This window comes from Mytilus galloprovincialis, chromosome 12 (assembly GCF_965363235.1).
Source record: "Mytilus galloprovincialis chromosome 12, xbMytGall1.hap1.1, whole genome shotgun sequence".
Taxonomy (NCBI): Eukaryota; Metazoa; Mollusca; class Bivalvia; order Mytilida; family Mytilidae; genus Mytilus; species Mytilus galloprovincialis.
This window is the reverse complement of record NC_134849.1, coordinates 64,933,403-64,960,230: the sequence shown is the minus strand read 5'-3', so window position 1 is coordinate 64,960,230 and position 26,828 is coordinate 64,933,403. Positions and strand designations below refer to the sequence as shown.

Below are 26,828 nucleotides of genomic sequence, written 5' to 3'. Positions count from 1 at the left end.
TAAAGTCTGACAGGAATAGGATCCCAGTTACGGTAACCAGTCCGGTACCCACGAATGTAGTTCTTAAAAAAAAACTATAACTTTTCTCTAAAATGGTGTAGTGTCATTATTACACAAGTTCTGAAACTGAATGTAGATTTATTTGAAAGGGTAGGCTTTCTAGTTTGAATTTCTGTAAAAAAAATGTTTGATTTAAATAAAATCTGGCGTCAGTGCATGGAGTAAATTGTCTAAATTCTAGCCTTTATTCTTCACCGGAAGTAGACTGAGTGACCCTGTTGTCAATCAAAACAAAATTTTGCAACGGAATGCCGGTCATGAGGCACTGAGATTGCACTCAGAAACTTGGAACCTAATGCCTAACATGAAACAGAAGTCCCAAGGTGGCTATCAAAATTATTTAACGAACAGCACCCCATTTATTTACTATGACTTTCAATGTGTTCCAATGGGGGCAAATAACTGGGTCCCCGTTCCTGTCAGAAGGCATATATTGAACACTTCAATCTACAACTGTAAGCTTATTTTTCGAGTTACATGGATGAAATTTTGCTACAAACTTCAAAATTTAATAAGGAAAACAATGGTGTAATTATTTTTTAAATTTGAATTAAACTTTTTAAATTAAATTGAAATTTAAATTTATGAAATTTTAAAAAAGTTTTTTTTTCATTTGAAAGTTTAAAAAGAGGTCACAGTGAGGTTATTTGCTGGAAATTTAAATTCATACACTTGTAAGTTAAAATGGAGGGATTTTTTGAAAAATATAGGCAAAAAATAATAGAAAAGAGCCACCTGGCAAGAAACCATGAATGCTTTTTATGGGATCAGGGAACATCAAAAGATGGAAAATATGGGCTTATTTCTTTTCTAGATCCTATTTCTGGTACCTGGAAAAAGAAAAAAGCCCATAGATTCAGTTACATGGTTTATAACAATTATTTAGAGTTAAATAAAACATTTGATGCCAGTCATTTGTGCCATAATAGTTTGTGTGTGAATGCGGCTCACATTAATTTAGAGCCGCATCACATAAATAACAACAGGATTTATTGTAAGCACCGCAATTCTTGCAAGGGCCATGCCAATTATCCAGATTGCCGCCTGGATTTATTTTTAGAAGATATTTAAGGGGTAGGGCTATAGCTTATATATAAAGAATTTTGACTAAATGTACAACAATTTTAGACTCTTTTTGAAAGATTTGGTGGTCCTTAAAAGAACCTTTAATTTTGTCTTTATCTTTTTCAGATGTAGATGGATGCAGCTATGTCTTCTTTGACTTTGGAATTTTTGAAGTACAGCTTCTGGTAGGTATATTCTTCTTAGCAGGCATTACTCTCCCATATGAATGATCGTCCTTTGTGCTTTGAACAAATGCCGTATTAAGTTTGGGATCAAGTTGTCCTTTTTGATATCGGTCTTTAAATTTACTTTGTTCCTTTTCTTCCACATGATCCTTAATTTTCTGTCCGGTTTGTTGTAAATTTTTCTTTTTCCTTTCTGGAGTATTTTGGTATACTTTGTTCCGTTCACACTCCCTTTGCATCTACTCTTAGTGTTTAAATGAACCTTGTGATATTTTAAAACCAATACATTCTGCTTTTTGTTTCCAGGAATTAGCTATACCATTATTCAAAGTGTGAATTATTGCTGATGCCCTCCCTTCAAAATTTCTAGAAAAGTTCACATTTTTTGGTAAGGATACACTTAGTGCTCTGTTAACGGCTTCACATTTTTGAGTGTTGAAATTAAATTTCATTTTCATTAATGCTTCCTCACTAAGTTTCATTTTTAAAAGTTCCTGCATTATTAATTTGTCATTGTCATCCATATTCAGGTTGGTTAACTTGTTTGCACCCAAGTACATGGATCTCAGCCACCAACAGTTTGTGTGACCACCACCACACACGTATGAGCTAGTGGGACATTTAGAGCAGTCACCGGTATAACACCGCACAGTAGCATCAAGCACTCTAGGTAAGCATTTTTTAATCTTTTCCAAATTTCCACAGTTTTCTTTCCACATTTCATTGAAAACTAAGCTACATCTGGCTTTCAAATCTTGACTTAAAACTTTCTGTCCTTGTTTTTTCTTTTCACGTGTCGAACCATAAAACATGTTCAAACTAAAATTTGCAGAATTACTTTGTCGAAACTGTGATCTTCCGAGATGAATTGGGTCAGCTTGGCGTTCAACTTTCCACAACGGGTGTAAAACTTTGAGTGCATCATTTATACCTTCTGCTCCACGTCCGTCTCCATCTGTAACTGCATACTTTACCAGCACATTTTGCCTATCAATCTGAAGTCCAATTTCTTTACCCATGAGATATTCACTTAAAGGGTTGGTTGGCTTAACATTGGCTGTACATGTACCAGCATGTCCATCTGGACAGGTTACATTAAGTCCCTTTCCTTTAAGCCAAGAACCTGTCCAGCAAAGTTTATTGTGAAAAACTGATGCAACAATGAACTTATGGTCAGTCACTTGCTCACATGCCAATGATATTGCCTGGGAAGCATTTTGTCCGGTTTTTTTTGTGCTTACTATATGCATACTGTTATAACGCGTGTCGATTGCTACAGGAATATGTGACGGCTCTTTTACACCACGAATTCTGTTAACTTCTTTCACAGTTTCAAGTTTTTTCTTCATATCATTGTCATTTAACTCTTTAATCTCATTCGCAACAAAATTAGAATGCCTCTGCAGTGTTCTTTTAGTGGGTGGTGGTATATTTAGTCCTGCGGCCATCAGAAATCTTCCTCTTTTTATTCCAATAGGAGTCTCCTGTAAGGCAGATACAAGCATGCGGGTTAACTCTCCAGGGTTAGGTCCACGTTTTGGAGTTTTAATTTCATCGAACAGGTTAACACATGGTGATGTAAACTTGCATTCTGTACATTTATATATGCACTTTACACAAGATCCATACTTAATTAACTTTGTCAGTTCAAAGTTTGGGTTATCACATTTAATGTCTTGTAAATTGTGAAATTTAACAACTACATTAAGTAGCAGAGTAACTTTATTCATCTTAACAACTCTATATGACTCATCTGTAACATGTGTTTCATCATGAGACTCAGATTTAGCTTCTTCTTTCAGAACCTTCAAACATTTTGGCTGTGGACGTAATAACTTGGCAGATCCAGGATTTCCCTCGACATCTGGTAAACTGTAGGAGGTGCCGTCTTGACCGGATTTAGCTACAAGTGAGAACTTCTCTGCATCTAGCCTCTTCCATTGTGTATTAGATGAACTTGGCTGACTGTTTGAAGACTGTGTTTCATGCTTTATTCCCTTGTTATGGGGTCTGTTACCCGCTTTGAAGCAAGATTTACGTCGATTTTTGCCACCTTTCATGTTAATTTACAGTACCATTGACTGATAATTTATGATGTTCTACATTTTCTTGCATTATTTATATCACTGGAAGATGCTGTCAGCTTCCTTGACACAATTTTGCCACTAATTGCTGACAGTGACACTTTTATGGGGATTTACAGGTGCTGGACAGTGTATTCTAAGAGATCATGTGTGTGTACAGTAGGGCTTACATTTTATTGGATTACCACTAATTGCATTACCATGTAAACTACTGCTTTTCATATATGATAAGGAACTTATTTGCCTTCATAGATATACATTTTTTGTAAGTTTTTCACTTTTAACTTCTTTCCTTTTGTAATTCCTATAAAAAAAATAAGGATTTTTTATTTTTTTAATTAAAAAATGATTTTAATTAAAAAAAATTTCATTAAAATTTAATTTTTACTAAATTTGTATACAATGAATGAATTTATCTACCATGTGCAATTTACAGAATGTAAATATCTTTTCAAATAAAAATGTTGTGCTGATTTTAAGCAAATTTACTTCATGAATATATGATTTTATCCGACCAATTTTCTGATATTTGAGGAGAAATGAGATGTTATAGATAAGGATCAATAACTCTGTAACTGTTCGATGAAATTTATTAAAACTTTTCAGAATAACTACTGAGATGTATATCTTTATTTTAAAAGTAAAGTTTTAAGTCTGGAACAAAAGTTAAAGTCTGACAGAAGGCATATATTGAACACTTCAATCTACAACTGTAAGCTTATTTTTCGAGTTACATGGATGAAATTTTGCTACAAACTTCAAAATTTAATAAGGAAAACAATGGTGTAATTATTTTTTAAATTTGAATTAAACTTTTTAAATTAAATTGAAATTTAAATTTATGAAATTTTAAAAAAATTTTTTTTTCATTTGAAAGTTTAAAAAGAGGTCACAGTGAGGTTATTTGCTGGAAATTTAAATTCATACACTTGTAAGTTAAAATGGAGGGATTTTTTGAAAAATATAGGCAAAAAATAATAGAAAAGAGCCACCTGGCAAGAAACCATGAATGCTTTTTATGGGATCAGGGAACATCAAAAGATGGAAAATATGGGCTTATTTCTTTTCTAGATCCTATTTCTGGTACCTGGAAAAAGAAAAAAGCCCATAGATTCAGTTACATGGTTTATAACAATTATTTAGAGTTAAATAAAACATTTGATGCCAGTCATTTGTGCCATAATAGTTTGTGTGTGAATGCGGCTCACATTAATTTAGAGCCGCATCACATAAATAACAACAGGATTTATTGTAAGCACCGCAATTCTTGCCAGGGCCATGCCAATTATCCAGATTGCCGCCTGGATTTATTTTTAGAAGATATTTAAGGGGTAGGGCTATAGCTTATATATAAAGAATTTTGACTAAATGTACAACAATTTTAGACTCTTTTTGAAAGATTTGGTGGTCCTTAAAAGAACCTTTAATTTTGTCTTTATCTTTTTCAGATGTAGATGGATGCAGCTATGTCTTCTTTGACTTTGGAATTTTTGAAGTACAGCTTCTGGTAGGTATATTCTTCTTAGCAGGCATTACTCTCCCATATGAATGATCGTCCTTTGTGCTTTGAACAAATGCCGTATTAAGTTTGGGATCAAGTTGTCCTTTTTGATATCGGTCTTTAAATTTACTTTGTTCCTTTTCTTCCACATGATCCTTAATTTTCTGTCCGGTTTGTTGTAAATTTTTCTTTTTCCTTTCTGGAGTATTTTGGTATACTTTGTTCCGTTCACACTCCCTTTGCATCTGCTCTAAGTGTTTAAATGAACCTTGTGATATTTTAAAACCAATACATTCTGCTTTTTGTTTCCAGGAATTAGCTATACCATTATTCAAAGTGTGAATTATTGCTGATGCCCTCCCTTCAAAATTTCTAGAAAAGTTCACATTTTTTGGTAAGGATACACTTAGTGCTCTGTTAACGGCTTCACATTTTTGAGTGTTGAAATTAAATTTCATTTTCATTAATGCTTCCTCACTAAGTTTCATTTTTAAAAGTTCCTGCATTATTAATTTGTCATTGTCATCCATATTCAGGTTGGTTAACTTGTTTGCACCCAAGTACATGGATCTCAGCCACCAACAGTTTGTGTGACCACCACCACACACGTATGAGCTAGTGGGACATTTAGAGCAGTCACCGGTATAACACCGCACAGTAGCATCAAGCACTCTAGGTAAGCATTTTTTAATCTTTTCCAAATTTCCACAGTTTTCTTTCCACATTTCATTGAAAACTAAGCTACATCTGGCTTTCAAATCTTGACTTAAAACTTTCTGTCCTTGTTTTTTCTTTTCACGTGTCGAACCATAAAACATGTTCAAACTAAAATTTGCAGAATTACTTTGTCGAAACTGTGATCTTCCGAGATGAATTGGGTCAGCTTGGCGTTCAACTTTCCACAACGGGTGTAAAACTTTGAGTGCATCATTTATACCTTCTGCTCCACGTCCGTCTCCATCTGTAACTGCATACTTTACCAGCACATTTTGCCTATCAATCTGAAGTCCAATTTCTTTACCCATGAGATATTCACTTAAAGGGTTGGTTGGCTTAACATTGGCTGTACATGTACCAGCATGTCCATCTGGACAGGTTACATTAAGTCCCTTTCCTTTAAGCCAAGAACCTGTCCAGCAAAGTTTATTGTGAAAAACTGATGCAACAATGAACTTATGGTCAGTCACTTGCTCACATGCCAATGATATTGCCTGGGAAGCATTTTGTCCGGGTTTTTTTGTGCTTACTATATGCATACTGTTATAACGCGTGTCGATTGCTACAGGAATATGTGACGGCTCTTTTACACCACGAATTCTGTTAACTTCTTTCACAGTTTCAAGTTTTTTCTTCATATCATTGTCATTTAACTCTTTAATCTCATTCGCAACAAAATTAGAATGCCTCTGCAGTGTTCTTTTAGTGGGTGGTGGTATATTTAGTCCTGCGGCCATCAGAAATCTTCCTCTTTTTATTCCAATAGGAGTCTCCTGTAAGGCAGATACAAGCATGCGGGTTAACTCTCCAGGGTTAGGTCCACGTTTTGGAGTTTTAATTTCATCGAACAGGTTAACACATGGTGATGTAAACTTGCATTCTGTACATTTATATATGCACTTTACACAAGATCCATACTTAATTAACTTTGTCAGTTCAAAGTTTGGGTTATCACATTTAATGTCTTGTAAATTGTGAAATTTAACAACTACATTAAGTAGCAGAGTAACTTTATTCATCTTAACAACTCTATATGACTCATCTGTAACATGTGTTTCATCATGAGACTCAGATTTAGCTTCTTCTTTCAGAACCTTCAAACATTTTGGCTGTGGACGTAATAACTTGGCAGATCCAGGATTTCCCTCGACATCTGGTAAACTGTAGGAGGTGCCGTCTTGACCGGATTTAGCTACAAGTGAGAACTTCTCTGCATCTAGCCTCTTCCATTGTGTATTAGATGAACTTGGCTGACTGTTTGAAGACTGTGTTTCATGCTTTATTCCCTTGTTATGGGGTCTGTTACCCGCTTTGAAGCAAGATTTACGTCGATTTTTGCCACCTTTCATGTTAATTTACAGTACCATTGACTGATAATTTATGATGTTCTACATTTTCTTGCATTATTTATATCACTGGAAGATGCTGTCAGCTTCCTTGACACAATTTTGCCACTAATTGCTGACAGTGACACTTTTATGGGGATTTACAGGTGCTGGACAGTGTATTCTAAGAGATCATGTGTGTGTACAGTAGGGCTTACATTTTATTGGATTACCACTAATTGCATTACCATGTAAACTACTGCTTTTCATATATGATAAGGAACTTATTTGCCTTCATAGATATACATTTTTTGTAAGTTTTTCACTTTTAACTTCTTTCCTTTTGTAATTCCTATAAAAAAAATAAGGATTTTTTATTTTTTTAATTAAAAAATGATTTTAATTAAAAAAAATTTCATTAAAATTTAATTTTTACTAAATTTGTATACAATGAATGAATTTATCTACCATGTGCAATTTACAGAATGTAAATATCTTTTCAAATAAAAATGTTGTGCTGATTTTAAGCAAATTTACTTCATGAATATATGATTTTATCCGACCAATTTTCTGATATTTGAGGAGAAATGAGATGTTATAGATAAGGATCAATAACTCTGTAACTGTTCGATGAAATTTATTAAAACTTTTCAGAATAACTACTGAGATGTATATCTTTATTTTAAAAGTAAAGTTTTAAGTCTGGAACAAAAGTTAAAGTCTGACAGGAATAGGATCCCAGTTACGGTAACCAGTCCGGTACCCACGAATGTAGTTCTTAAAAAAAAACTATAACTTTTCTCTAAAATGGTGTAGTGTCATTATTACACAAGTTCTGAAACTGAATGTAGATTTATTTGAAAGGGTAGGCTTTCTAGTTTGAATTTCTGTAAAAAAAATGTTTGATTTAAATAAAATCTGGCGTCAGTGCATGGAGTAAATTGTCTAAATTCTAGCCTTTATTCTTCACCGGAAGTAGACTGAGTGACCCTGTTGTCAATCAAAACAAAATTTTGCAACGGAATGCCGGTCATGAGGCACTGAGATTGCACTCAGAAACTTGGAACCTAATGCCTAACATGAAACAGAAGTCCCAAGGTGGCTATCAAAATTATTTAACGAACAGCACCCCATTTATTTACTATGACTTTCAATGTGTTCCAATGGGGCAAATAACTGGGTCCCCGTTCCTGTCAGAAGGCATATATTGAACACTTCAATCTACAACTGTAAGCTTATTTTTCGAGTTACATGGATGAAATTTTGCTACAAACTTCAAAATTTAATAAGGAAAACAATGGTGTAATTATTTTTTAAATTTGAATTAAACTTTTTAAATTAAATTGAAATTTAAATTTATGAAATTTTAAAAAAGTTTTTTTTTCATTTGAAAGTTTAAAAAGAGGTCACAGTGAGGTTATTTGCTGGAAATTTAAATTCATACACTTGTAAGTTAAAATGGAGGGATTTTTTGAAAAATATAGGCAAAAAATAATAGAAAAGAGCCACCTGGCAAGAAACCATGAATGCTTTTTATGGGATCAGGGAACATCAAAAGATGGAAAATATGGGCTTATTTCTTTTCTAGATCCTATTTCTGGTACCTGGAAAAAGAAAAAAGCCCATAGATTCAGTTACATGGTTTATAACAATTATTTAGAGTTAAATAAAACATTTGATGCCAGTCATTTGTGCCATAATAGTTTGTGTGTGAATGCGGCTCACATTAATTTAGAGCCGCATCACATAAATAACAACAGGATTTATTGTAAGCACCGCAATTCTTGCCAGGGCCATGCCAATTATCCAGATTGCCGCCTGGATTTATTTTTAGAAGATATTTAAGGGGTAGGGCTATAGCTTATATATAAAGAATTTTGACTAAATGTACAACAATTTTAGACTCTTTTTGAAAGATTTGGTGGTCCTTAAAAGAACCTTTAATTTTGTCTTTATCTTTTTCAGATGTAGATGGATGCAGCTATGTCTTCTTTGACTTTGGAATTTTTGAAGTACAGCTTCTGGTAGGTATATTCTTCTTAGCAGGCATTACTCTCCCATATGAATGATCGTCCTTTGTGCTTTGAACAAATGCCGTATTAAGTTTGGGATCAAGTTGTCCTTTTTGATATCGGTCTTTAAATTTACTTTGTTCCTTTTCTTCCACATGATCCTTAATTTTCTGTCCGGTTTGTTGTAAATTTTTCTTTTTCCTTTCTGGAGTATTTTGGTATACTTTGTTCCGTTCACACTCCCTTTGCATCTGCTCTAAGTGTTTAAATGAACCTTGTGATATTTTAAAACCAATACATTCTGCTTTTTGTTTCCAGGAATTAGCTATACCATTATTCAAAGTGTGAATTATTGCTGATGCCCTCCCTTCAAAATTTCTAGAAAAGTTCACATTTTTTGGTAAGGATACACTTAGTGCTCTGTTAACGGCTTCACATTTTTGAGTGTTGAAATTAAATTTCATTTTCATTAATGCTTCCTCACTAAGTTTCATTTTTAAAAGTTCCTGCATTATTAATTTGTCATTGTCATCCATATTCAGGTTGGTTAACTTGTTTGCACCCAAGTACATGGATCTCAGCCACCAACAGTTTGTGTGACCACCACCACACACGTATGAGCTAGTGGGACATTTAGAGCAGTCACCGGTATAACACCGCACAGTAGCATCAAGCACTCTAGGTAAGCATTTTTTAATCTTTTCCAAATTTCCACAGTTTTCTTTCCACATTTCATTGAAAACTAAGCTACATCTGGCTTTCAAATCTTGACTTAAAACTTTCTGTCCTTGTTTTTTCTTTTCACGTGTCGAACCATAAAACATGTTCAAACTAAAATTTGCAGAATTACTTTGTCGAAACTGTGATCTTCCGAGATGAATTGGGTCAGCTTGGCGTTCAACTTTCCACAACGGGTGTAAAACTTTGAGTGCATCATTTATACCTTCTGCTCCACGTCCGTCTCCATCTGTAACTGCATACTTTACCAGCACATTTTGCCTATCAATCTGAAGTCCAATTTCTTTACCCATGAGATATTCACTTAAAGGGTTGGTTGGCTTAACATTGGCTGTACATGTACCAGCATGTCCATCTGGACAGGTTACATTAAGTCCCTTTCCTTTAAGCCAAGAACCTGTCCAGCAAAGTTTATTGTGAAAAACTGATGCAACAATGAACTTATGGTCAGTCACTTGCTCACATGCCAATGATATTGCCTGGGAAGTATTTTGTCCGGGTTTTTTTGTGCTTACTATATGCATACTGTTATAACGCGTGTCGATTGCTACAGGAATATGTGACGGCTCTTTTACACCACGAATTCTGTTAACTTCTTTCACAGTTTCAAGTTTTTTCTTCATATCATTGTCATTTAACTCTTTAATCTCATTCGCAACAAAATTAGAATGCCTCTGCAGTGTTCTTTTAGTGGGTGGTGGTATATTTAGTCCTGCGGCCATCAGAAATCTTCCTCTTTTTATTCCAATAGGAGTCTCCTGTAAGGCAGATACAAGCATGCGGGTTAACTCTCCAGGGTTAGGTCCACGTTTTGGAGTTTTAATTTCATCGAACAGGTTAACACATGGTGATGTAAACTTGCATTCTGTACATTTATATATGCACTTTACACAAGATCCATACTTAATTAACTTTGTCAGTTCAAAGTTTGGGTTATCACATTTAATGTCTTGTAAATTGTGAAATTTAACAACTACATTAAGTAGCAGAGTAACTTTATTCATCTTAACAACTCTATATGACTCATCTGTAACATGTGTTTCATCATGAGACTCAGATTTAGCTTCTTCTTTCAGAACCTTCAAACATTTTGGCTGTGGACGTAATAACTTGGCAGATCCAGGATTTCCCTCGACATCTGGTAAACTGTAGGAGGTGCCGTCTTGACCGGATTTAGCTACAAGTGAGAACTTCTCTGCATCTAGCCTCTTCCATTGTGTATTAGATGAACTTGGCTGACTGTTTGAAGACTGTGTTTCATGCTTTATTCCCTTGTTATGGGGTCTGTTACCCGCTTTGAAGCAAGATTTACGTCGATTTTTGCCACCTTTCATGTTAATTTACAGTACCATTGACTGATAATTTATGATGTTCTACATTTTCTTGCATTATTTATATCACTGGAAGATGCTGTCAGCTTCCTTGACACAATTTTGCCACTAATTGCTGACAGTGACACTTTTATGGGGATTTACAGGTGCTGGACAGTGTATTCTAAGAGATCATGTGTGTGTACAGTAGGGCTTACATTTTATTGGATTACCACTAATTGCATTACCATGTAAACTACTGCTTTTCATATATGATAAGGAACTTATTTGCCTTCATAGATATACATTTTTTGTAAGTTTTTCACTTTTAACTTCTTTCCTTTTGTAATTCCTATAAAAAAAAATAAGGATTTTTTATTTTTTTAATTAAAAAATGATTTTAATTAAAAAAATTTCATTAAAATTTAATTTTTACTAAATTTGTATACAATGAATGAATTTATCTACCATGTGCAATTTACAGAATGTAAATATCTTTTCAAATAAAAATGTTGTGCTGATTTTAAGCAAATTTACTTCATGAATATATGATTTTATCCGACCAATTTTCTGATATTTGAGGAGAAATGAGATGTTATAGATAAGGATCAATAACTCTGTAACTGTTCGATGAAATTTATTAAAACTTTTCAGAATAACTACTGAGATGTATATCTTTATTTTAAAAGTAAAGTTTTAAGTCTGGAACAAAAGTTAAAGTCTGTCAGAAGGCATATATTGAACACTTCAATCTACAACTGTAAGCTTATTTTTCGAGTTACATGGATGAAATTTTGCTACAAACTTCAAAATTTAATAAGGAAAACAATGGTGTAATTATTTTTTAAATTTGAATTAAACTTTTTAAATTAAATTGAAATTTAAATTTATGAAATTTTAAAAAAGCTTTTTTTTCATTTGAAAGTTTAAAAAGAGGTCACAGTGAGGTTATTTGCTGGAAATTTAAATTCATACACTTGTAAGTTAAAATGGAGGGATTTTTTGAAAAATATAGGCAAAAAATAATAGAAAAGAGCCACCTGGCAAGAAACCATGAATGCTTTTTATGGGATCAGGGAACATCAAAAGATGGAAAATATGGGCTTATTTCTTTTCTAGATCCTATTTCTGGTACCTGGAAAAAGAAAAAAGCCCATAGATTCAGTTACATGGTTTATAACAATTATTTAGAGTTAAATAAAACATTTGATGCCAGTCATTTGTGCCATAATAGTTTGTGTGTGAATGCGGCTCACATTAATTTAGAGCCGCATCACATAAATAACAACAGGATTTATTGTAAGCACCGCAATTCTTGCCAGGGCCATGCCAATTATCCAGATTGCCGCCTGGATTTATTTTTAGAAGATATTTAAGGGGTAGGGCTATAGCTTATATATAAAGAATTTTGACTAAATGTACAACAATTTTAGACTCTTTTTGAAAGATTTGGTGGTCCTTAAAAGAACCTTTAATTTTGTCTTTATCTTTTTCAGATGTAGATGGATGCAGCTATGTCTTCTTTGACTTTGGAATTTTTGAAGTACAGCTTCTGGTAGGTATATTCTTCTTAGCAGGCATTACTCTCCCATATGAATGATCGTCCTTTGTGCTTTGAACAAATGCCGTATTAAGTTTGGGATCAAGTTGTCCTTTTTGATATCGGTCTTTAAATTTACTTTGTTCCTTTTCTTCCACATGATCCTTAATTTTCTGTCCGGTTTGTTGTAAATTTTTCTTTTTCCTTTCTGGAGTATTTTGGTATACTTTGTTCCGTTCACACTCCCTTTGCATCTGCTCTAAGTGTTTAAATGAACCTTGTGATATTTTAAAACCAATACATTCTGCTTTTTGTTTCCAGGAATTAGCTATACCATTATTCAAAGTGTAAATTATTGCTGATGCCCTCCCTTCAAAATTTCTAGAAAAGTTCACATTTTTTGGTAAGGATACACTTAGTGCTCTGTTAACGGCTTCACATTTTTGAGTGTTGAAATTAAATTTCATTTTCATTAATGCTTCCTCACTAAGTTTCATTTTTAAAAGTTCCTGCATTATTAATTTGTCATTGTCATCCATATTCAGGTTGGTTAACTTGTTTGCACCCAAGTACATGGATCTCAGCCACCAACAGTTTGTGTGACCACCACCACACACGTATGAGCTAGTGGGACATTTAGAGCAGTCACCGGTATAACACCGCACAGTAGCATCAAGCACTCTAGGTAAGCATTTTTTAATCTTTTCCAAATTTCCACAGTTTTCTTTCCACATTTCATTGAAAACTAAGCTACATCTGGCTTTCAAATCTTGACTTAAAACTTTCTGTCCTTGTTTTTTCTTTTCACGTGTCGAACCATAAAACATGTTCAAACTAAAATTTGCAGAATTACTTTGTCGAAACTGTGATCTTCCGAGATGAATTGGGTCAGCTTGGCGTTCAACTTTCCACAACGGGTGTAAAACTTTGAGTGCATCATTTATACCTTCTGCTCCACGTCCGTCTCCATCTGTAACTGCATACTTTACCAGCACATTTTGCCTATCAATCTGAAGTCCAATTTCTTTACCCATGAGATATTCACTTAAAGGGTTGGTTGGCTTAACATTGGCTGTACATGTACCAGCATGTCCATCTGGACAGGTTACATTAAGTCCCTTTCCTTTAAGCCAAGAACCTGTCCAGCAAAGTTTATTGTGAAAAACTGATGCAACAATGAACTTATGGTCAGTCACTTGCTCACATGCCAATGATATTGCCTGGGAAGCATTTTGTCCGGGTTTTTTTGTGCTTACTATATGCATACTGTTATAACGCGTGTCGATTGCTACAGGAATATGTGACGGCTCTTTTACACCACGAATTCTGTTAACTTCTTTCACAGTTTCAAGTTTTTTCTTCATATCATTGTCATTTAACTCTTTAATCTCATTCGCAACAAAATTAGAATGCCTCTGCAGTGTTCTTTTAGTGGGTGGTGGTATATTTAGTCCTGCGGCCATCAGAAATCTTCCTCTTTTTATTCCAATAGGAGTCTCCTGTAAGGCAGATACAAGCATGCGGGTTAACTCTCCAGGGTTAGGTCCACGTTTTGGAGTTTTAATTTCATCGAACAGGTTAACACATGGTGATGTAAACTTGCATTCTGTACATTTATATATGCACTTTACACAAGATCCATACTTAATTAACTTTGTCAGTTCAAAGTTTGGGTTATCACATTTAATGTCTTGTAAATTGTGAAATTTAACAACTACATTAAGTAGCAGAGTAACTTTATTCATCTTAACAACTCTATATGACTCATCTGTAACATGTGTTTCATCATGAGACTCAGATTTAGCTTCTTCTTTCAGAACCTTCAAACATTTTGGCTGTGGACGTAATAACTTGGCAGATCCAGGATTTCCCTCGACATCTGGTAAACTGTAGGAGGTGCCGTCTTGACCGGATTTAGCTACAAGTGAGAACTTCTCTGCATCTAGCCTCTTCCATTGTGTATTAGATGAACTTGGCTGACTGTTTGAAGACTGTGTTTCATGCTTTATTCCCTTGTTATGGGGTCTGTTACCCGCTTTGAAGCAAGATTTACGTCGATTTTTGCCACCTTTCATGTTAATTTACAGTACCATTGACTGATAATTTATGATGTTCTACATTTTCTTGCATTATTTATATCACTGGAAGATGCTGTCAGCTTCCTTGACACAATTTTGCCACTAATTGCTGACAGTGACACTTTTATGGGGATTTACAGGTGCTGGACAGTGTATTCTAAGAGATCATGTGTGTGTACAGTAGGGCTTACATTTTATTGGATTACCACTAATTGCATTACCATGTAAACTACTGCTTTTCATATATGATAAGGAACTTATTTGCCTTCATAGATATACATTTTTTGTAAGTTTTTCACTTTTAACTTCTTTCCTTTTGTAATTCCTATAAAAAAAATAAGGATTTTTTATTTTTTTAATTAAAAAATGATTTTAATTAAAAAAAATTTCATTAAAATTTAATTTTTACTAAATTTGTATACAATGAATGAATTTTTCTACCATGTGCAATTTACAGAATGTAAATATCTTTTCAAATAAAAATGTTGTGCTGATTTTAAGCAAATTTACTTCATGAATATATGATTTTATCCGACCAATTTTCTGATATTTGAGGAGAAATGAGATGTTATAGATAAGGATCAATAACTCTGTAACTGTTCGATGAAATTTATTAAAACTTTTCAGAATAACTACTGAGATGTATATCTTTATTTTAAAAGTAAAGTTTTAAGTCTGGAACAAAAGTTAAAGTCTGACAGAAGGCATATATTGAACACTTCAATCTACAACTGTAAGCTTATTTTTCGAGTTACATGGATGAAATTTTGCTACAAACTTCAAAATTTAATAAGGAAAACAATGGTGTAATTATTTTTTAAATTTGAATTAAACTTTTTAAATTAAATTGAAATTTAAATTTATGAAATTTTAAAAAAGTTTTTTTTTCATTTGAAAGTTTAAAAAGAGGTCACAGTGAGGTTATTTGCTGGAAATTTAAATTCATACACTTGTAAGTTAAAATGGAGGGATTTTTTGAAAAATATAGGCAAAAAATAATAGAAAAGAGCCACCTGGCAAGAAACCATGAATGCTTTTTATGGGATCAGGGAACATCAAAAGATGGAAAATATGGGCTTATTTCTTTTCTAGATCCTATTTCTGGTACCTGGAAAAAGAAAAAAGCCCATAGATTCAGTTACATGGTTTATAACAATTATTTAGAGTTAAATAAAACATTTGATGCCAGTCATTTGTGCCATAATAGTTTGTGTGTGAATGCGGCTCACATTAATTTAGAGCCGCATCACATAAATAACAACAGGATTTATTGTAAGCACCGCAATTCTTGCCAGGGCCATGCCAATTATCCAGATTGCCGCCTGGATTTATTTTTAGAAGATATTTAAGGGGTAGGGCTATAGCTTATATATAAAGAATTTTGACTAAATGTACAACAATTTTAGACTCTTTTTGAAAGATTTGGTGGTCCTTAAAAGAACCTTTAATTTTGTCTTTATCTTTTTCAGATGTAGATGGATGCAGCTATGTCTTCTTTGACTTTGGAATTTTTGAAGTACAGCTTCTGGTAGGTATATTCTTCTTAGCAGGCATTACTCTCCCATATGAATGATCGTCCTTTGTGCTTTGAACAAATGCCGTATTAAGTTTGGGATCAAGTTGTCCTTTTTGATATCGGTCTTTAAATTTACTTTGTTCCTTTTCTTCCACATGATCCTTAATTTTCTGTCCGGTTTGTTGTAAATTTTTCTTTTTCCTTTCTGGAGTATTTTGGTATACTTTGTTCCGTTCACACTCCCTTTGCATCTGCTCTAAGTGTTTAAATGAACCTTGTGATATTTTAAAACCAATACATTCTGCTTTTTGTTTCCAGGAATTAGCTATACCATTATTCAAAGTGTGAATTATTGCTGATGCCCTCCCTTCAAAATTTCTAGAAAAGTTCACATTTTTTGGTAAGGATACACTTAGTGCTCTGTTAACGGCTTCACATTTTTGAGTGTTGAAATTAAATTTCATTTTCATTAATGCTTCCTCACTAAGTTTCATTTTTAAAAGTTCCTGCATTATTAATTTGTCATTGTCATCCATATTCAGGTTGGTTAACTTGTTTGCACCCAAGTACATGGATCTCAGCCACCAACAGTTTGTGTGACCACCACCACACACGTATGAGCTAGTGGGACATTTAGAGCAGTCACCGGTATAACACCGCACAGTAGCATCAAGCACTCTAGGTAAGCATTTTTTAATCTTTTCCAAATTTCCACAGTTTTCTTTCCACATTTCATTGAAAACTAAGCTACATCTGGCTTTCAAATCTTGACTTAAAACTTTCTGTCCTTGTTTTTTCTTTTCACGTGTCGAACCATAAAACATGTTCAAACTAAAATTTGCAGAATTACTTTGTCGAAACTGTGATCTTCCGAGATGAATTGGGTCAGCTTGGCGTTCAACTTTCCACAACGGGTGTAAAACTTTGAGTGCATCATTTATACCTTCTGCTCCACGTCCGTCTCCATCTGTAACTGCATACTTTACCAGCACATTTTGCCTATCAATCTGAAGTCCAATTTCTTTACCCATGAGATATTCACTTAAAGGGTTGGTTGGCTTAACATTGGCTGTACATGTACCAGCATGTCCATCTGGACAGGTTACATTAAGTCCCTTTCCTTTAAGCCAAGAACCTGTCCAGCAAAGTTTATTGTGAAAAACTGATGCAACAATGAACTTATGGTCAGTCACTTGCTCACATGCCAATGATATTGCCTGGGAAGCATTTTGTCCGGGTTTTTTGTGCTTACTATATGCATACTGTTATAACGCGTGTCGATTGCTACAGGAATATGTGACGGCTCTTTTACACCACGAATTCTGTTAACTTCTTTCACATTTTCAAGTTTTTTCTTCATATCATTGTCATTTAACTCTTTAATCTCATTCGCAACAAAATTAGAATGCCTCTGCAGTGTTCTTTTAGTGGGTGGTGGTATATTTAGTCCTGCGGCCATCAGAAATCTTCCTCTTTTTATTCCAATAGGAGTCTCCTGTAAGGCAGATACAAGCATGCGGGTTAACTCTCCAGGGTTAGGTCCACGTTTTGGAGTTTTAATTTCATCGAACAGGTTAACACATGGTGATGTAAACTTGCATTCTGTACATTTATATATGCACTTTACACAAGATCCATACTTAATTAACTTTGTCAGTTCAAAGTTTGGGTTATCACATTTAATGTCTTGTAAATTGTGAAATTTAACAACTACATTAAGTAGCAGAGTAACTTTATTCATCTTAACAACTCTATATGACTCATCTGTAACATGTGTTTCATCATGAGACTCAGATTTAGCTTCTTCTTTCAGAACCTTCAAACATTTTGGCTGTGGACGTAATAACTTGGCAGATCCAGGATTTCCCTCGACATCTGGTAAACTGTAGGAGGTGCCGTCTTGACCGGATTTAGCTACAAGTGAGAACTTCTCTGCATCTAGCCTCTTCCATTGTGTATTAGATGAACTTGGCTGACTGTTTGAAGACTGTGTTTCATGCTTTATTCCCTTGTTATGGGGTCTGTTACCCGCTTTGAAGCAAGATTTACGTCGATTTTTGCCACCTTTCATGTTAATTTACAGTACCATTGACTGATAATTTATGATGTTCTACATTTTCTTGCATTATTTATATCACTGGAAGATGCTGTCAGCTTCCTTGACACAATTTTGCCACTAATTGCTGACAGTGACACTTTTATGGGGATTTACAGGTGCTGGACAGTGTATTCTAAGAGATCATGTGTGTGTACAGTAGGGCTTACATTTTATTGGATTACCACTAATTGCATTACCATGTAAACTACTGCTTTTCATATATGATAAGGAACTTATTTGCCTTCATAGATATACATTTTTTGTAAGTTTTTCACTTTTAACTTCTTTCCTTTTGTAATTCCTATAAAAAAAATAAGGATTTTTTATTTTTTTAATTAAAAAATGATTTTAATTAAAAAAAATTTCATTAAAATTTAATTTTTACTAAATTTGTATACAATGAATGAATTTATCTACCATGTGCAATTTACAGAATGTAAATATCTTTTCAAATAAAAATGTTGTGCTGATTTTAAGCAAATTTACTTCATGAATATATGATTTTATCCGACCAATTTTCTGATATTTGAGGAGAAATGAGATGTTATAGATAAGGATCAATAACTCTGTAACTGTTCGATGAAATTTATTAAAACTTTTCAGAATAACTACTGAGATGTATATCTTTATTTTAAAAGTAAAGTTTTAAGTCTGGAACAAAAGTTAAAGTCTGTCAGAAGGCATATATTGAACACTTCAATCTACAACTGTAAGCTTATTTTTCGAGTTACATGGATGAAATTTTGCTACAAACTTCAAAATTTAATAAGGAAAACAATGGTGTAATTATTTTTTAAATTTGAATTAAACTTTTTAAATTAAATTGAAATTTAAATTTATGAAATTTTAAAAAAGTTTTTTTTTCATTTGAAAGTTTAAAAAGAGGTCACAGTGAGGTTATTTGCTGGAAATTTAAATTCATACACTTGTAAGTTAAAATGGAGGGATTTTTTGAAAAATATAGGCAAAAAATAATAGAAAAGAGCCACCTGGCAAGAAACCATGAATGCTTTTTATGGGATCAGGGAACATCAAAAGATGGAAAATATGGGCTTATTTCTTTTCTAGATCCTATTTCTGGTACCTGGAAAAAGAAAAAAGCCCATAGATTCAGTTACATGGTTTATAACAATTATTTAGAGTTAAATAAAACATTTGATGCCAGTCATTTGTGCCATAATAGTTTGTGTGTGAATGCGGCTCACATTAATTTAGAGCCGCATCACATAAATAACAACAGGATTTATTGTAAGCACCGCAATTCTTGCCAGGGCCATGCCAATTATCCAGATTGCCGCCTGGATTTATTTTTAGAAGATATTTAAGGGGTAGGGCTATAGCTTATATATAAAGAATTTTGACTAAATGTACAACAATTTTAGACTCTTTTTGAAAGATTTGGTGGTCCTTAAAAGAACCTTTAATTTTGTCTTTATCTTTTTCAGATGTAGATGGATGCAGCTATGTCTTCTTTGACTTTGGAATTTTTGAAGTACAGCTTCTGGTAGGTATATTCTTCTTAGCAGGCATTACTCTCCCATATGAATGATCGTCCTTTGTGCTTTGAACAAATGCCGTATTAAGTTTGGGATCAAGTTGTCCTTTTTGATATCGGTCTTTAAATTTACTTTGTTCCTTTTCTTCCACATGATCCTTAATTTTCTGTCCGGTTTGTTGTAAATTTTTCTTTTTCCTTTCTGGAGTATTTTGGTATACTTTGTTCCGTTCACACTCCCTTTGCATCTGCTCTAAGTGTTTAAATGAACCTTGTGATATTTTAAAACCAATACATTCTGCTTTTTGTTTCCAGGAATTAGCTATACCATTATTCAAAGTGTGAATTATTGCTGATGCCCTCCCTTCAAAATTTCTAGAAAAGTTCACATTTTTTGGTAAGGATACACTTAGTGCTCTGTTAACGGCTTCACATTTTTGAGTGTTGAAATTAAATTTCATTTTCATTAATGCTTCCTCACTAAGTTTCATTTTTAAAAGTTCCTGCATTATTAATTTGTCATTGTCATCCATATTCAGGTTGGTTAACTTGTTTGCACCCAAGTACATGGATCTCAGCCACCAACAGTTTGTGTGACCACCACCACACACGTATGAGCTAGTGGGACATTTAGAGCAGTCACCGGTATAACACCGCACAGTAGCATCAAGCACTCTAGGTAAGCATTTTTTAATCTTTTCCAAATTTCCACAGTTTTCTTTCCACATTTCATTGAAAACTAAGCTACATCTGGCTTTCAAATCTTGACTTAAAACTTTCTGTCCTTGTTTTTTCTTTTCACGTGTCGAACCATAAAACATGTTCAAACTAAAATTTGCAGAATTACTTTGTCGAAACTGTGATCTTCCGAGATGAATTGGGTCAGCTTGGCGTTCAACTTTCCACAACGGGTGTAAAACTTTGAGTGCATCATTTATACCTTCTGCTCCACGTCCGTCTCCATCTGTAACTGCATACTTTACCAGCACATTTTGCCTATCAATCTGAAGTCCAATTTCTTTACCCATGAGATATTCACTTAAAGGGTTGGTTGGCTTAACATTGGCTGTACATGTACCAGCATGTCCATCTGGACAGGTTACATTAAGTCCCTTTCCTTTAAGCCAAGAACCTGTCCAGCAAAGTTTATTGTGAAAAACTGATGCAACAATGAACTTATGGTCAGTCACTTGCTCACATGCCAATGATATTGCCTGGGAAGCATTTTGTCCGGGTTTTTTTGTGCTTACTATATGCATACTGTTATAACGCGTGTCGATTGCTACAGGAATATGTGACGGCTCTTTTACACCACGAATTCTGTTAACTTCTTTCACAGTTTCAAGTTTTTTCTTCATATCATTGTCATTTAACTCTTTAATCTCATTCGCAACAAAATTAGAATGCCTCTGCAGTGTTCTTTTAGTGGGTGGTGGTATATTTAGTCCTGCGGCCATCAGAAATCTTCCTCTTTTTATTCCAATAGGAGTCTCCTGTAAGGCAGATACAAGCATGCGGGTTAACTCTCCAGGGTTAGGTCCACGTTTTGGAGTTTTAATTTCATCGAACAGGTTAACACATGGTGATGTAAACTTGCATTCTGTACATTTATATATGCACTTTACACAAGATCCATACTTAATTAACTTTGTCAGTTCAAAGTTTGGGTTATCACATTTAATGTCTTGTAAATTGTGAAATTTAACAACTACATTAAGTAGCAGAGTAACTTTATTCATCTTAACAACTCTATATGACTCATCTGTAACATGTGTTTCATCATGAGACTCAGATTTAGCTTCTTCTTTCAGAACCTTCAAACATTTTGGCTGTGGACGTAATAACTTGGCAGATCCAGGATTTCCCTCGACATCTGGTAAACTGTAGGAGGTGCCGTCTTGACCGGATTTAGCTACAAGTGAGAACTTCTCTGCATCTAGCCTCTTCCATTGTGTATTAGATGAACTTGGCTGACTGTTTGAAGACTGTGTTTCATGCTTTATTCCCTTGTTATGGGGTCTGTTACCCGCTTTGAAGCAAGATTTACGTCGATTTTTGCCACCTTTCATGTTAATTTACAGTACCATTGACTGATAATTTATGATGTTCTACATTTTCTTGCATTATTTATATCACTGGAAGATGCTGTCAGCTTCCTTGACACAATTTTGCCACTAATTGCTGACAGTGACACTTTTATGGGGATTTACAGGTGCTGGACAGTGTATTCTAAGAGATCATGTGTGTGTACAGTAGGGCTTACATTTTATTGGATTACCACTAATTGCATTACCATGTAAACTACTGCTTTTCATATATGATAAGGAACTTATTTGCCTTCATAGATATACATTTTTTGTAAGTTTTTCACTTTTAACTTCTTTCCTTTTGTAATTCCTATAAAAAAAATAAGGATTTTTTATTTTTTTAATTAAAAAATGATTTTAATTAAAAAAAATTTCATTAAAATTTAATTTTTACTAAATTTGTATACAATGAATGAATTTATCTACCATGTGCAATTTACAGAATGTAAATATCTTTTCAAATAAAAATGTTGTGCTGATTTTAAGCAAATTTACTTCATGAATATATGATTTTATCCGACCAATTTTCTGATATTTGAGGAGAAATGAGATGTTATAGATAAGGATCAATAACTCTGTAACTGTTCGATGAAATTTATTAAAACTTTTCAGAATAACTACTGAGATGTATATCTTTATTTTAAAAGTAAAGTTTTAAGTCTGGAACAAAAGTTAAAGTCTGACAGGAATAGGATCCCAGTTACGGTAACCAGTCCGGTACCCACGAATGTAGTTCTTAAAAAAAAACTATAACTTTTCTCTAAAATGGTGTAGTGTCATTATTACACAAGTTCTGAAACTGAATGTAGATTTATTTGAAAGGGTAGGCTTTCTAGTTTGAATTTCTGTAAAAAAAATGTTTGATTTAAATAAAATCTGGCGTCAGTGCATGGAGTAAATTGTCTAAATTCTAGCCTTTATTCTTCACCGGAAGTAGACTGAGTGACCCTGTTGTCAATCAAAACAAAATTTTGCAACGGAATGCCGGTCATGAGGCACTGAGATTGCACTCAGAAACTTGGAACCTAATGCCTAACATGAAACAGAAGTCCCAAGGTGGCTATCAAAATTATTTAACGAACAGCACCCCATTTATTTACTATGACTTTCAATGTGTTCCAATGGGGCAAATAACTGGGTCCCCGTTCCTGTCAGAAGGCATATATTGAACACTTCAATCTACAACTGTAAGCTTATTTTTCGAGTTACATGGATGACATTTTGCTACAAACTTCAAAATTTAATAAGGAAAACAATGGTGTAATTATTTTTTAAATTTGAATTAAACTTTTTAAATTAAATTGAAATTTAAATTTATGAAATTTTAAAAAAGTTTTTTTTTCATTTGAAAGTTTAAAAAGAGGTCACAGTGAGGTTATTTGCTGGAAATTTAAATTCATACACTTGTAAGTTAAAATGGAGGGATTTTTTGAAAAATATAGGCAAAAAATAATAGAAAAGAGCCACCTGGCAAGAAACCATGAATGCTTTTTATGGGATCAGGGAACATCAAAAGATGGAAAATATGGGCTTATTTCTTTTCTAGATCCTATTTCTGGTACCTGGAAAAAGAAAAAAGCCCATAGATTCAGTTACATGGTTTATAACAATTATTTAGAGTTAAATAAAACATTTGATGCCAGTCATTTGTGCCATAATAGTTTGTGTGTGAATGCGGCTCACATTAATTTAGAGCCGCATCACATAAATAACAACAGGATTTATTGTAAGCACCGCAATTCTTGCCAGGGCCATGCCAATTATCCAGATTGCCGCCTGGATTTATTTTTAGAAGATATTTAAGGGGTAGGGCTATAGCTTATATATAAAGAATTTTGACTAAATGTACAACAATTTTAGACTCTTTTTGAAAGATTTGGTGGTCCTTAAAAGAACCTTTAATTTTGTCTTTATCTTTTTCAGATGTAGATGGATGCAGCTATGTCTTCTTTGACTTTGGAATTTTTGAAGTACAGCTTCTGGTAGGTATATTCTTCTTAGCAGGCATTACTCTCCCATATGAATGATCGTCCTTTGTGCTTTGAACAAATGCCGTATTAAGTTTGGGATCAAGTTGTCCTTTTTGATATCGGTCTTTAAATTTACTTTGTTCCTTTTCTTCCACATGATCCTTAATTTTCTGTCCGGTTTGTTGTAAATTTTTCTTTTTCCTTTCTGGAGTATTTTGGTATACTTTGTTCCGTTCACACTCCCTTTGCATCTGCTCTAAGTGTTTAAATGAACCTTGTGATATTTTAAAACCAATACATTCTGCTTTTTGTTTCCAGGAATTAGCTATACCATTATTCAAAGTGTGAATTATTGCTGATGCCCTCCCTTCAAAATTTCTAGAAAAGTTCACATTTTTTGGTAAGGATACACTTAGTGCTCTGTTAACGGCTTCACATTTTTGAGTGTTGAAATTAAATTTCATTTTCATTAATGCTTCCTCACTAAGTTTCATTTTTAAAAGTTCCTGCATTATTAATTTGTCATTGTCATCCATATTCAGGTTGGTTAACTTGTTTGCACCCAAGTACATGGATCTCAGCCACCAACAGTTTGTGTGACCACCACCACACACGTATGAGCTAGTGGGACATTTAGAGCAGTCACCGGTATAACACCGCACAGTAGCATCAAGCACTCTAGGTAAGCATTTTTTAATCTTTTCCAAATTTCCACAGTTTTCTTTCCACATTTCATTGAAAACTAAGCTACATCTGGCTTTCAAATCTTGACTTAAAACTTTCTGTCCTTGTTTTTTCTTTTCACGTGTCGAACCATAAAACATGTTCAAACTAAAATTTGCAGAATTACTTTGTCGAAACTGTGATCTTCCGAGATGAATTGGGTCAGCTTGGCGTTCAACTTTCCACAACGGGTGTAAAACTTTGAGTGCATCATTTATACCTTCTGCTCCACGTCCGTCTCCATCTGTAACTGCATACTTTACCAGCACATTTTGCCTATCAATCTGAAGTCCAATTTCTTTACCCATGAGATATTCACTTAAAGGGTTGGTTGGCTTAACATTGGCTGTACATGTACCAGCATGTCCATCTGGACAGGTTACATTAAGTCCCTTTCCTTTACGCCAAGAACCTGTCCAGCAAAGTTTATTGTGAAAAACTGATGCAACAATGAACTTATGGTCAGTCACTTGCTCACATGCCAATGATATTGCCTGGGAAGCATTTTGTCCGGGTTTTTTTGTGCTTACTATATGCATACTGTTATAACGCGTGTCGATTGCTACAGGAATATGTGACGGCTCTTTTACACCACGAATTCTGTTAACTTCTTTCACAGTTTCAAGTTTTTTCTTCATATCATTGTCATTTAACTCTTTAATCTCATTCGCAACAAAATTAGAATGCCTCTGCAGTGTTCTTTTAGTGGGTGGTGGTATATTTAGTCCTGCGGCCATCAGAAATCTTCCTCTTTTTATTCCAATAGGAGTCTCCTGTAAGGCAGATACAAGCATGCGGGTTAACTCTCCAGGGTTAGGTCCACGTTTTGGAGTTTTAATTTCATCGAACAGGTTAACACATGGTGATGTAAACTTGCATTCTGTACATTTATATATGCACTTTACACAAGATCCATACTTAATTAACTTTGTCAGTTCAAAGTTTGGGTTATCACATTTAATGTCTTGTAAATTGTGAAATTTAACAACTACATTAAGTAGCAGAGTAACTTTATTCATCTTAACAACTCTATATGACTCATCTGTAACATGTGTTTCATCATGAGACTCAGATTTAGCTTCTTCTTTCAGAACCTTCAAACATTTTGGCTGTGGACGTAATAACTTGGCAGATCCAGGATTTCCCTCGACATCTGGTAAACTGTAGGAGGTGCCGTCTTGACCGGATTTAGCTACAAGTGAGAACTTCTCTGCATCTAGCCTCTTCCATTGTGTATTAGATGAACTTGGCTGACTGTTTGAAGACTGTGTTTCATGCTTTATTCCCTTGTTATGGGGTCTGTTACCCGCTTTGAAGCAAGATTTACGTCGATTTTTGCCACCTTTCATGTTAATTTACAGTACCATTGACTGATAATTTATGATGTTCTACATTTTCTTGCATTATTTATATCACTGGAAGATGCTGTCAGCTTCCTTGACACAATTTTGCCACTAATTGCTGACAGTGACACTTTTATGGGGATTTACAGGTGCTGGACAGTGAATTCTAAGAGATCATGTGTGTGTACAGTAGGGCTTACATTTTATTGGATTACCACTAATTGCATTACCATGTAAACTACTGCTTTTCATATATGATAAGGAACTTATTTGCCTTCATAGATATACATTTTTTGTAAGTTTTTCACTTTTAACTTCTTTCCTTTTGTAATTCCTATAAAAAAAATAAGGATTTTTTATTTTTTTAATTAAAAAATGATTTTAATTAAAAAAAATTTCATTAAAATTTAATTTTTACTAAATTTGTATACAATGAATGAATTTATCTACCATGTGCAATTTACAGAATGTAAATATCTTTTCAAATAAAAATGTTGTGCTGATTTTAAGCAAATTTACCTCATGAATATATGATTTTATCCGACCAATTTTCTGATATTTGAGGAGAAATGAGATGTTATAGATAAGGATCAATAACTCTGTAACTGTTCGATGAAATTTATTAAAACTTTTCAGAATAACTACTGAGATGTATATCTTTATTTTAAAAGTAAAGTTTTAAGTCTGGAACAAAAGTTAAAGTCTGACAGGAATAGGATCCCAGTTACGGTAACCAGTCCGGTACCCACGAATGTAGTTCTTAAAAAAAAACTATAACTTTTCTCTAAAATGGTGTAGTGTCATTATTACACAAGTTCTGAAACTGAATGTAGATTTATTTGAAAGGGTAGGCTTTCTAGTTTGAATTTCTGTAAAAAAAATGTTTGATTTAAATAAAATCTGGCGTCAGTGCATGGAGTAAATTGTCTAAATTCTAGCCTTTATTCTTCACCGGAAGTAGACTGAGTGACCCTGTTGTCA

At 33.9% G+C, this 26,828-nt stretch overlaps 1 protein-coding gene and 7 long non-coding RNA genes across 8 annotated transcripts in view; all 8 read left to right on the top strand.

Moving 5' to 3' along the window:
• The window catches only part of LOC143054573 (uncharacterized), a 422,571-nt gene that overhangs the window by 155,998 nt on the left and 239,745 nt on the right, over positions 1 to 26,828 (top strand). The window lies entirely within an intron of this gene.
• On the top strand, positions 1,250 to 3,708 carry LOC143053422 (uncharacterized). Its single transcript, XR_012971337.1, has 3 exons — positions 1,250 to 1,310; positions 1,841 to 1,980; positions 3,113 to 3,708. It is a non-coding gene; the product is annotated as an uncharacterized LOC143053422 (long non-coding RNA).
• LOC143053421 (uncharacterized) lies at positions 4,841 to 7,299 on the top strand. The gene is made up of 3 exons (XR_012971336.1): positions 4,841 to 4,901; positions 5,432 to 5,571; positions 6,704 to 7,299. It is a non-coding gene; the product is annotated as an uncharacterized LOC143053421 (long non-coding RNA).
• LOC143053420 (uncharacterized) lies at positions 8,901 to 11,324 on the top strand. The gene is made up of 3 exons (XR_012971335.1): positions 8,901 to 8,961; positions 9,492 to 9,631; positions 10,764 to 11,324. It is a non-coding gene; the product is annotated as an uncharacterized LOC143053420 (long non-coding RNA).
• Positions 12,492 to 14,950, top strand: LOC143053419 (uncharacterized). The gene is made up of 3 exons (XR_012971334.1): positions 12,492 to 12,552; positions 13,083 to 13,222; positions 14,355 to 14,950. It is a non-coding gene; the product is annotated as an uncharacterized LOC143053419 (long non-coding RNA).
• Positions 16,083 to 18,540, top strand: LOC143053418 (uncharacterized). The gene is made up of 3 exons (XR_012971333.1): positions 16,083 to 16,143; positions 16,674 to 16,813; positions 17,945 to 18,540. It is a non-coding gene; the product is annotated as an uncharacterized LOC143053418 (long non-coding RNA).
• Positions 19,673 to 22,131, top strand: LOC143053416 (uncharacterized). Its single transcript, XR_012971332.1, has 3 exons — positions 19,673 to 19,733; positions 20,264 to 20,403; positions 21,536 to 22,131. It is a non-coding gene; the product is annotated as an uncharacterized LOC143053416 (long non-coding RNA).
• On the top strand, positions 23,733 to 25,999 carry LOC143053415 (uncharacterized). Its single transcript, XR_012971331.1, has 3 exons — positions 23,733 to 23,793; positions 24,324 to 24,463; positions 25,596 to 25,999. It is a non-coding gene; the product is annotated as an uncharacterized LOC143053415 (long non-coding RNA).